Below are 12,873 nucleotides of genomic sequence, written 5' to 3'. Positions count from 1 at the left end.
TTGACAGCAAAGCCTGCTGAGGAGGCCCAGCTGTTTCCAGTTAATGAGACCCCTAGACACAGGTAACTGTAATGAAGACAACTTAATAAAAAATAGCTTTTGTCCCTAAAGTTTGCCATTGTGCACTTGTGACCACAATTAACCCCGCTCACCCAAAGCTCCGCCTCCATGACCCGTCCAACTAGGGCCCTGTGTCAGGTGCTGCCCACAGGGCCCTTTGCCTTAAATCTGCCACTGCCTTAGACGTCCTGACCTTTACATAAGTTAATGCCTGAACTGCCCGTAGGCTAAATGTTCGGGTCGTGTAATGAGACCATGTCCTATGTTTGACCTGTAGATCAAAGGATTACTCGCACCAACAAGTCCGATCCGCGGACATGCATAGAATACAATGATGTTTAAATACTAAATGTGAACACTTGTTGAACCACATTGTATAAGACATGTACTAAGGCTTAATGTTAAATGCGAAGATACACTATTGCCATTGTGACTTGTTGTTGTACAAACTAGAAGTAATCCACATGCATATAGTTGGACTAACTAGAGGTGAACTCGGCACGAACCCTAGACCGAGAATAATCAACCTGCGGAGGGGCTGGACATCACGATTGAAAACTGTATAAAAGATGTAAATATTTAGACATCCAGTACCTCTCACTTCTCACACCGAAAGGGCTGGTATTCTTTGTGATGTACTGAGGGCCAGATAGCTATGTGATACTTTGTTTCTTTGTAAACTGTACAGTTATAGAATAAAGATCTGTGAATCTTTATAAGCCCGTGTTTGGTATATTTCCTTTTGGTGGTACTCAGCCTCGATATTTCTTTTTGCTTTTACAGAGGGCAGTCAATTTAATTTTTTTATTTTAGTTTTAGGTTGGCCAAGTTGTTATTCTTCTTAAGGTATGCGTGTAAATGTCCTTGAAATGTCATGGCTGATCCGTTAAATCCTTTTTCTTTTGCGCATAGCGGCAAAATGTAAGCCCCCTGGGGAATTGTTCATATGAAGAAGGGCTGGTTGCCTCTTTGACAAAATGGGTGCACATACGTCTACGTTTCCAAGACCTTTCCTCTAATGCCGGGCTTGGCAGTGCGCTGCTGGCAGGGGGCTCGCGCAGGAGCCGGTGCACACTCCTGGGCTCGCCCGCCCTCTGCTGATGGGCCCAGTGGTTTAGTGTGCCCATATCCTAGCCACCTCTCACGAACAGCGGCGCTCACCGGGGCAGGGTTGGTGGCACTATGTGTGCTGTTCACCAACAGCACTACGTGCAGAAATCCTTCATTGGGGATCTCCTTCTCCTGACGATCAACGGCATCCCATCCTCATCGCCAGTTGTTGTGGGGATACACACATGAGGCAGGAAGTAAGTAGTATAATACATAGTTTAATGGTGGGAAAGAGACCCCCGGGCACCGGGAAGTCACTCAGTACAACTCACACCGCTTCTCTCTCAACGGCGCTCCCGTGTCGTTCCCGAACCTGGGGCGGTTCCAGTCGGCACGAGATCAGCATAGAAACATCATAACAACTGGCTAAGCACACAGAAGCACAAGTATATCAGGTGTTCTTTTTTATTTTTATTTCAGCGACCTTTGGGGTATATTTAGACTATTCCAGTGTCATGTTATCGCCATTGCAACTGTTCCAGGGGAACTTGGAAAAGTTAGAAACTTTTCAGGACGATATTTCGTATTGTTCTGTATTAACGGCAACGTGCCCCATTCCACCCAGAGATGTATGACCAGTCCACGTTTTTGTCGCTGCATACTTGGACTTGTTATTCTGTTTTTTCATATCTAAATCCAGGACTACAAATCCCAGAATGCAAATTGGGTATGTTGCCATACATCTATAAGCATGCACCAATGATGATGAATTCTGATAGAAACAAAGCCGGGGGAACTTCACACCGTATTTCCTGTCTTCTGATCTTTGGTTGAGATTTTCTGGCACCAAGAAGAGATGCTTGTGTTCACGCTGTTTCACAACAGGCTTCCCTGCTTTTATAATCTGATCTGCACAAACACACACACACACATTTATCAGAGATTTGTGCTAAGGTCGATGTTGCAAACGTTATTCTGGACATGTATTTTTGGGCCACGGGTGAGACTGATGATGATAGTAAAGTGGCCACGCTTCTGTACTCGGCAGGCCCGGCAGTGCACAACATTTTTCAATCTTTGCAGCCAGCGGGTACATCATACGAAGCAGCCAAGGACGCTTTGCACCCACATTTCATGCCACTTGCCAACGCGGACTATGAGGGAGATGAGTCTCTAGACACGTTCTATGGCCGTCTACGCTGGATGTCGAATTTGTGTGCCCCAGAGAACGCACAGACCATGATAAGAAACCAGCTCATTCAGGGCTGTTCGTCTGGCAAGCTGAGAAGGCAGGTGATGCGGGAACCTGGACTCACGTTGTCCCGCATACTGGAGCTGGGCCAGCCCCATGAGGTGTCTGAAGTGAGGACATTGAAAATGAACGCGACCATTCGGCCAGGGAAGACGGAGGAGGTGTGTGCTGTGGGCCGAGGTAAAAGAGGGAGAGGTGACCGAGTGGTGGCCAGTGTGACAGAGGGAGCAGGCCTCTGGAATCATGCCTCAAGTGCGGTTATGATCTCCCACACCTGGGGGATTGCCCTGCGCAAGGGAAGGCATGTGGACGCTGTGGGATATTTGATCATTATGCTTGTATGTGCCGGGGACCGGTAACAGTGGTGGGGCAGAGAGGGCCGGCACAGGCAGGGTTTTTAGCCTGCCCAACGTCTCTCAGGTGGACCAAGGGGAAGACGGTCTGACTCGGGAGGTGGAAGAAGAGGACGAGGAAGAAAATATCTTCTTCATCTCCAGCATCAGTGCGCTGCGCACCACCATCAGAAGGCAACCGCAGTGTCTGGTACAGGTAAATGAGACAAAGGTACCTGTGCTGGTGAACACAGGGGCATCAGTGAACGTGATGGCAAGAGTGCATTACGATGCCATGATGGTGCCGCCCATGTTGCAGTAGCCGAGAGCGCGGATCTTCACGTTTGGCAGTGAGCAGACCATCCCATTGGCCGGAGCATTTGTGGTGAATGTCGAGCATGGAGGAACATCCATCAAAACTCGGTTCTACGTGACAAGCGTTAGCAGCAACACTCTCACGAGCTGTGCAGCGGCTGAAGCATTGGGCATCGTAAGCTTTGCATATGCAGTGTACATGGAGGACATGCAGGGACTTATCACGAAGTACAGCCAGCTGTTTGAGGGGATAGGCCGCATGGCTGGTGAATCTGTGAGGCTTTATATCGATGAGTCCATAAAGCCAATTGCACTCAAGCACCCGCAGAGTCCCATTCCTTCAGAGGGATCTGGTGGATAAGGAATTGGATAATCTGGTGTTGCTGGACATTATAGAGAAGGTGGATGGACCTACCCCATGGGTGTTGCCTATAGTCATTGCGTGTAACCCGAAGCAGCCTGATTCAGTGAGGATCTGTGTACATATGAGGCTCCCAAACAAGGCCATACAGTGAGACAGACACCTCATGCCCACGATTGATGACATCAGCGCAGAACCCCCAGAAGATCAAGGACAGCGTGGAGGCCAGGCCCCTGGAGAATGTAACTGAAGTCCGAAGCTTTCTGGGGATGGTCACCTACTGTGGCTGTTTCATCTGGAACCTGGCCTTCAGGTCGGAGCCCCTGAGAAGCCTCACTAGGAAGGATGCGACGTGGCAGTGAGGCCCGCTAGAACAAGTTGCGTTTGAGGATGTGAAAGGGGCGCTAACAGCAGAAGACACCATGGCGTTCTTCGATCCATCATTGTCATCGGAGGTGGTCGTGGACGCCAGCCCGTTTGGTCTGGGTGTGGTCCTTACCCAGACGGACGCATAAGTAGAGATCAGATCGATCGCCTATGCAAGCAGGGTACTGTCTGAGACAGAGCAGCGCTATTCGCAGATTGTGCCGGAGGCCCTGGCGGTCTTGTGGGGGTGTCTGCACTTTTGACTCTACATGCTTGGCCAGCCGGTGACAGTCGTGACTGACCACAAACCTCTGCTGCTGATCATGGCCAGTTCGTCATCAAAGCCCCCAGCCCGCATTGAAAGGTGGATGCTAGCGCTCCTGGTGTATGGGGTCTCGCTGGTGTATCGACCAGGCAACAACAATGCTGCCGATTATCTGTCACGGCACCTAAGAGGTGGGGTGGGACAATGCAAAGATATCAGTGGTGAGGAGGCAAACAAGCATGTGCCGCTGCTTATTAAATCGGCAACCCCAAAGTCAGTGCCGCTCCAAGAGCTTGAAAAGGTGGCGGCGGAGGATGAGTGCTTCCTGATACTGGAGGCGGCCCTTCAGCAGGGGTTGTGGAAGTCTGTGGTGGACACCCTGGCACAAAGAACCCCAGAGGTGCATCTGGCGCCTGAACAGTTGTGGAGGATGAAGGATGAGCTGACGTTTGTCGAGTCAGGACTCTTATTCCAGGGAGACCGCATTGTGGTGCCGATGTGAAAAATCCTGCAAGTCATCGAACTGGCGCACCACGGCCATCAATGGACGGTGAAGACGAAAATGATGTTACACCAGAAAGTGTGGTTCCCTGGTCTTGAGAAACGGGTGGAAGAGTTTGTGTCGGCCTGTGTGTGGTGTCAGACGGCTATCCCGGCACAGAGAGAGCCCCTCATTGAAGCCATGCCCTGGGAAAGTGTTCATGCAGACTTTGGGTTCACCGGCAGAGATACTCACTTCTTGGTGGTGGTGGACGAGTGGTCACGGTACCCTGAGCTCGAGTTCATTGAGTCGGTGGCGTTCAAAAAGGTGGCAGTCACCCTGGAGAAGATCTTTGCCACGTATGGGTTGACTCAGACCCTGTGCTCCGATACTGGACCGGCGTTACAAGGGGACAGCTTCGCTCAGTTGATGGAAGAGTATGGCATACACCACAGAAAGATCACACCAGTCTGGACCTGTACCAACGGTGAGGCCGAGCGGTTCATGAGGACCCTCAACAAAGTGTTCTGGATTGCATATGGACAGGGCCAATGCCTACAACGGGTGCTGTACCAGTTTCTGAGTGAGTACAGGGCGACCCCTCACGCGTCGACTGAAGTGCCACCAGCGGAAGCAATATTTCGACGGTGTCTGAGGTGGTTAATACCTGAAGTGCGGGAGTAATAACCAGCAGTGATCAACGACGATCAGGTGGAGCGAGAAAGGAGGTTGAGGACAGAAGGAGAGAACAACAGAAGAGGTCTCCGACCCAATCAGCTGATCCCCGGTGATGAAGTGTTGGTGAGGAACCGGCATCCACAAGGCAAGCTGTCACTGATTTATGAGCCTAGTCCCATGGACATGGTAGCTGTGCGTGGCTCTATGGTGACTGTGTCAGATGGAACTGCCACTGTCTCCCGAAATGCCAGTTTCTTTAAGAAGGTGGGGGAGACCAGGCCGGAGGACACCCTGCGACGAGACTTTGACGAGGTACCGGATGAGGGCGGTGGCCTGGCCCATCCACCGAGTCCCCTGGGTCGAGGGGACGCAGGTGAGGAAAGCCCGATCTGGGAGGCAGGCAGGAGGTATCACCAGAGGGCATGGAGGGGAAAGTATGCCCATCTCAGTGACTACGTGTTGGACCCCTGAACTGGTGTGCCAGGACCACGGGGTGAGCATAAACTTGTGGGCCTGGGATAGAAGTAAATAAAGGGGGTTGTTAAGTTAACAGTGAAGTGTTGAAGGAGGTGTGTGCCTCCTATAATATTTGTTTGTTATGAAAAAGGAGGAGTGAGGTGCCTGTACCTTTAAGGACACACGCGGCAGAGTGACGCAACTCCGCCGCGTTGTCTTTATAAAGGGGGCGGTCCTCGAATCGCCAGTGCAGTCATGGAACCCCGACAGAGAACACTGTGTTTCGTGTGTTCCATATGGTGGGGGGGCTCACGGGGCCGGAGGGGCACACCGGAAACCATCCACAGTCATACGTGCCAACCCTAAGCAGTCCTACCGCCTACAGATTTGGGTGACAGATCCTACTGCTTTTTACAGTGGCAGGTAATTGATGTGACTCTAAGGAAATTCATCTGTCTGTGAGGTGAGCGCATAAGTGATACATGTGAGTGATGGGCTCAGATCCACTGACCTGACAGCTGCATGACTCTACCCTGCACTGTTGCCGGGATAGACCTTAGGCGGACCACCAATGAAGGCAAGTGGCAGAGCGTACCACCATAGACAGCATCTGCCTGCCGGACTGAGGAGGGTATCAGTGTCCATGTTGTTCAGTGTTCAACGTGCACCGCAGGAATAAATATGTACTAAAAATACTATAAATAGCAAACATTGCCAACCAGCTCTGTGTGATTATTTTCTGTGAAGTTAGGTAATTGAATTTGATGTTAATTTACCATTCACAATTATACAATTTAAACATTTGAGCATCTTTCCATGCTGTGCTGTTTGACGGGTTGTGCATTTTAGAATGCTACAGTGGTGCCAACAATGTAGGTTTTGTAATTTCCTGTGATGTCAATGTTATGCTAAGTATTATTTCTGAAAAACTGTCCAAAAGTGTCGGAAGCGGCCTCTCACAGCGCAGTTCTGGGTACGCTGAGTTCGATACGAGGTGCGGCTTGACACGACTTCCTTGTTCGGGTACGCACGCTCTCTCCACGCCGCAGGGTCCTTTCCTCTAACGGAACGCGGAGCAGCGGTGGAGCGACGGAGGTGCGGCTGGTTTGACACGGATGCTCCCGAAGTTCGTGGCAGCAGACGAGTGACTGCATGACGAGTCACTGCGTGGTCCTCGGTCCCCCTACGCCCACGGGAGCTGCTGTATAGGCTGTATAGGCGGAGTGGCGAAAGGACGGGGACGGTGACCACGAATCCGGCGAGGGGAGTCCCGGAGCTGAATAAGGAGGCGTGGTACCGTGCTCTCTCCTGCCGACTCCCATACACATGGATTATGGTGATACAGCATCACGAGGGCTTTGCTGTGAATATTGGAGGTGAGTGGTGAGCTGTGAGGCATATCCCTGGGGCTACACCTTACGCTCTCCGCCTCTGATCCTCATATAGTCACCATTGAGGCTCATTGGGCGCTATGCTCGCGTCTGTCAGCAAAGTAAAATCATAGTGCCAGCTGTGATAATACAATAATCTGGTGTAGAGTTTCTGCGCCCTATTAACCTCCAGCTGAGCGCAAACCTTCACCTACCTTGATCAGTGGGGCCTTCGTGGGAGTTTTGTTGGATCCCATACTCATACCTCGTGACCATTTTTTGTTAAATTTGAGTAGTGGGGCCAGTGCTGCCCAACATACGCAATCGGGCCTCAAGGTCATACGCACAGGAGACTGTGGGCTTAGGCCTTTGATCCTGGGCGTGTTGTGTTACTGTGAGTGTTGAGCAATCTCTCTGGCCCCAGGTGAGAGGGACTGCCTGGATAACGGTGGCCAATCCCTCCCCATTTCCTCAGGGGTAAATGGGTTGATAATCCTCCTCCAGTAGTCGCTATACCTTTTTCTTGATATTGTCCCTCGTGATATCTAAGTGCGGAGGGCGCTAACTTGTGAAAACCCGTATGCCTCCGAAGAAGAGAACTACACAGTCAAAGTATAACCTTAGAGGAACCAAGGAAATGGAGACAGCTAAGAGTCTCTCGAACAATCCTACCATGCGGGTAAAACCCAGAAAGAAAGCTAAGAACGAAATACCTGCGGACCAGGGAATGATCACTGAGTTTTTTCCACAAAACCCACTTCCTGAAACGAATTCTACCACGATTGAGGAAGCCTTGGTTTTCGTGCCCTCTAATGTAGGGTCCTTATGTGCCTCTAATTACGATGACATTGGCAATAATTCATTATTGGAACTATGTCTTAATATTCAAAGGAAAATGACTCCTGCCCCAGGATCGATACCTACCAACATGGACTGCGCCAATGCTAATAAGCAGAGAAATACTCCATTTGTATCCCCTACCCCAGTTGAATCCATGGGCAGACTATCAGCATCACCAAATTTGGCGATGGCTTCTATGGAAGACAGCCCCATAGCTGAAAGTGTATGCCTGGCTGATACCTATCCGGGAGCGACAGAGATTGCTGAGATCCAGTCCTCAGTTGCATCACTGCAATTTGCCCTTAAGGTCTTACTGAAAATGACGGGGAGAATTCTGGATAATTCAAATGCCCTAACCTTAGAGATGGCCGCGAGAGAGAAAGTAGAGGGTACTGCTGAAGTTGATCAATCAGCAGAGTCCAATCTCTCGGAAGCCATAAAACTGGCGGACGTAAGTGAAGAACATCATTCTGAAGAGCTACAAAGCCCGGGGATGGAGACAGACAAAGAAAACGAAGAACCATTCTTTTCGCGTAAGCAACGCAGAATGGCCAGGAGGGCAGCGGGGATTAAAAGAGCTAAAGAAATGGCCATCTCCAAGTCTGTTAAGGAATCCGCTGGACAACCCTCAAAGAAAGCCAAAAAACGGGCAGCCAGAGCAAAGAAAAGGAAGAACAGTGGTGAGGGCTGCTTGACTAGTTGGCTAATATCTGACAGAAAAAATGATTGAGCCTGAGGAGGTGGAGGATATATGTGAGGAGGAGAATCCGAGTGAAGGGCCGGAGATTGTGGACAAGGACAACCTCGGGAGTCCATTAGAATTATCAGCAACATCTATCATAACTCGTCCCACCGAATCTACATCTACCACGGAAGGAAGCCGTATATGTCTTATAAAGAATTTATATCTAAGTGAAAACTCAAAATGGCTCTCTCGCTCAGAATTGTTAATTAGACTGAGCTATGTGCCACAACTGAGGGTCCTCAAGTCAGACGATTTCCAATTTGTGGAACCACTAAAAGGCCCTAATCCTCAGGTCTCAGCATTGCAGGTTCCTATCTACCGCGACATTGCTAAGGAACTATAAGACCGAATTGAAAGCGGTTGATGTGGAGGTTGATGCCGATCTCAATGAACTAGACCTAAGACAACTGCCCGCTAAGACAGATCTGACAGCTGAAGCCAACCCCCGCCCCAATTTCTCTGAAGGAAAAAATGTGGACATTTCAGACATACAACAAGCATTAAAATGGATTGCGGATTCACTACCTGAAGTGCTGCTAAAGCAATGAGATATGTCTATTCTGTCCTGGAACTGTAGGGGTTTTGCTCACTTGTTGTCAACTGAGGGCTCTATTAAGATTTTAGATAAACATAATTGTTTTTGCCTTCAAGAAACTTGGGCTATGGAGCCATTGATTTTGGATGGCTTTGTCATTTATCAAAGGGCAGCTAATAAAGGTACAAAGGGAAGACCCTATGGCGGACTTATCATAGGGGTGGCTAACATGTTTGGTTCTAAATTAGTGAAAACTGATTGTCCCAGTAATTTGATGGCAGTTGAGGTCGACTATAATAACCAGACAGGAATGGATCACTTGCTACTAGTTAGTCTATATAACCCCCCGGGTGCACTAATAAGAGAACAACTCCAGGAGGCCTTACAAAATCTATTGGCTACCTGGCTGCTAAAACTTGGGAATACTGGGGTAATAGTGGTTGGAGACTTCAACTGCCACATGAGCGGTAACATAGGGAAGTCCTATAACCCTAAGTTAAAAGCTAAAAATTATATGCAACACCCCAAAAAAAAATGATCCCGAAGGCCAAGGATGGAAACATTTGTTTGACCTATGGGACATTGAAATGCTTAATGGTAAAACTGTGAGCGACTCTCCAGGTAATTATACCTGGTCCAATGGCATTTCAAGAAGTACCATAGACTCCATTTTTGTTTCCCCTAGTCTGTATGAGATAGTGGAGGATATGCAAATAACTCCTAATGAGTGGAGTGATCATGCTACACTCATATGCAAATTGAATATCGGGACAAAAGCCCCTCCTAGTATCAACATGGGTAACATCGTGCCAAATAAAGCTGGCACTAGGATCAGCTGGTCAGATAAAAATGTCGCTCTTGCGGTGGCAGCTTTGGCTAACATTGATCTAAATTTGCTATCGAACTTCCAGGAGATGTCGAGCGACGCCATTGAATACTGGATCTGCACCTTTGCTGAGAAACATGCGGTCTGTCGTATGGGGTATATGATTAGCTGCGGTAGGGAAAAGCCACCCTTTGACATAGCTATGAGAAACCTGAAGAGAGAGCGTAGAGCGGAACTCCGGCTGGCCAAGAGACAAGCTTACCCTTCAGACCTATATTTTATTAAGGTCAGGAGCGTCAAAAACAAATATAGAGCTATGATCAAGGCCAAACGGAAATTAGACAAAATCTTGGCCTGGCAAAGATTAGTAAACACGATCTGTACAGGCAAAACGCGTAATATTTGGGCTCTGCTGGGTGATGCGCGAGGTACTGTACAAGGCAAATTAGCTAACCCTATTAATGCTGAAACATGGATAGCTTTCCTCGAAAATAGGAATTCCAAGGCAGACACAGAGGAACCCCATACATTGATCAATAGGCCGTCAAACCCTCCATTTAATGTGACATATCAAATGGGGCTGAATACAATCTCAGAATTAAAATCCTCCCGAGCCCCGGGCCCAAATGGCCTAGCAAATATTGTGATGAAGGCGCATCCTGAATTCTGGGCATCCCTGTTAGCGATAATGTTTAAAAAGATCTTAAAAGAAGGGAGAATACCACGATCCTGGCAAACAGCGGTGCTCATACCAGTCTTCAAGAAGGGTAATCGAGCGGATCCTAGCAATTATAGACTGCTCTCAATGCTGGATGTCACGGGCAAAATATTTGCCTCTCTCCTTCTAAAGGAGCTGCAGCTCTGGGTAGAGCAATCTGATATACTCTGCAAATTCCAGAGTGGCTTTAGGCAAGGGTACTCTACGGCACACAACATCATGGTGCTGGACCTTCTGAGAACACGAGCCAGATCAGGAGGGCAACCACCACTATATGCCCTCTATATAGACTTTTCGGCGGCATTTGACTCTATTCCCAGAGAGGCCCTCTGGCGGAAGTTAAAAGCAATGGGTTGCCCGGAGGGCCTGACCTATTATCTCAGACTACTCCATCAGAACACATCTGCTAAAGTAAAATTAGACCAGGAAGGACACACTACTAGAAGTGTGCTCCAAAATAGGGGTGTCAAACAAGGTTGTGTCACGGCCCCGATGATCTGTAATATGTACGTATATGACATACCGGAGGCCATTAGGGCTGCGACAAATTGCCCACCGAAAATAGGAGATTCCATCTGCCCTGTCCTGGCCTATGCGGACGACCTGGTTATACTGGACCACACTGTTAGTGGGCTTCGAAGGTCGGCCATCGCTCTGTGGGAATACGCTGAGAGGAACGGCCTTAAAATTAATCTGGAAAAAACTAAGGCAATGAGATTTACCAACAAGAACACCACTCGTGTACAGCTCAGAGTTGGTTCAGATACCATTGCCTATTCTCCTCATTACCGCTATCTAGGTATAGAATTTGAGAGTATCGGGGCCTATGGACTCTGCAAGCAATCACGCATTGTAAAGGCATCCCAACTGACTGCACTGTTCCATAGATTCACACTAAATCAGGGGGGATTTACCATCTGGGGCACAAGACAACTGTACATGCAGGTATTATCCCCTATGATCACCTATGGTCTAGAAGCCCTCCTCAACTCTGACCTGAAATGGCTGCAGGTGATTGAGGGGAAATTTTGGCGCGCTATCCTGGGCCTACCACCGGGAATCCCTATGGCAATATTAAGACTGGAAATGGGGCTGACCTCATTGAAAGCGATAGTACTAAAAAAGCGAGCCCTATTCTACCTGAGAATGAGGGATGAGACTAAGAATGGGCTACTCAAGGCGGTTTACCTAGAGATTTCGAAGGATAAATCCTCGTGCCCCTTGAAGGAGCAAATGTCTAAATTCCTGATGACCATTGGGTGGCAAATTAGGGAGGGCAGTGTAACTGTAGAAATGCAAAGGGCTCTGGTCAAACGCATAGAGCTCTGGGATTGGCTGGAGAATTACGCTCATCTCCAGAAGCTGAAAAGCTATCAGTTTGTCCAGTATAGACTGTATAACTACAAAAATCTGCAGAGCTATCTCAATTTATGCCCGGATAGGAGACTTAGACGTTTCATATTACTTCTAAGGCTAGAACAACTACCTACTTTAATGATAACAGGCAGAAGAGACATGATCCCCCCAGAATTACGGCTTTGCCGGTTATGTAAAGGAGTGAATCAGCTAGAAACGGCCAGACATGTATTGACTGAATGTCATAAAATGTTAAGTACCATAAACCTTGGCTTGGGTCAGCTTGTGCATAACCAAGGTTACATTAAAGAGGAGCTATTTTGGCATCACTGTATTAACTCCAACAGTATAAGGCTCCTGATGGCACTGTACAATGTTTGGCTGAAGGTGGAAACAAGACTTAATATAACCATATAGGAGGATATAAAGAGGAGTTGATGTATAGCCATCGTTGAAATCCATGAGGGGCTGTTGGCTAATACAGGCCCCTATTTATATAGGAATTGTAACAATACTGAAATTAGATTGATATTCCACCTGAAACTCTTATTGGAGAATATACGGTAGGATGTGGTAAGATCTGGTTCCAGAACTATTGTAAATGTGAATTTAAAACAAAGCTCTTTTATATGGTTTTTAGGAAATGTATATTTAGAGAATTTAATGTATTGTCTTTCTTGGTAATTTCTTACGCAGCGTTTTTGTTAATCACTGATGGTTTTTTCTCATTATAATTTTGTTCCTACTTAAGGTGTATTTTATGTGTAAAGTTTCATTGTAAACTAAGTCACAATAAATTATTATTATTATTATTATTTCTGAAACTTGAAAAATCCTACATCTTTTTGGTCACAGAATGTTGGCAAG

The sequence above is a fragment of the Ambystoma mexicanum genome, chromosome 10 (genome assembly GCF_040938575.1).
Source record: "Ambystoma mexicanum isolate Mex_15411 chromosome 10, UKY_AmexF1_1, whole genome shotgun sequence".
Taxonomy (NCBI): domain Eukaryota; kingdom Metazoa; phylum Chordata; class Amphibia; order Caudata; family Ambystomatidae; genus Ambystoma; species Ambystoma mexicanum.
The sequence above is the reverse complement of the archived record's forward strand: the minus strand, read 5'-3'. Positions refer to the sequence as shown.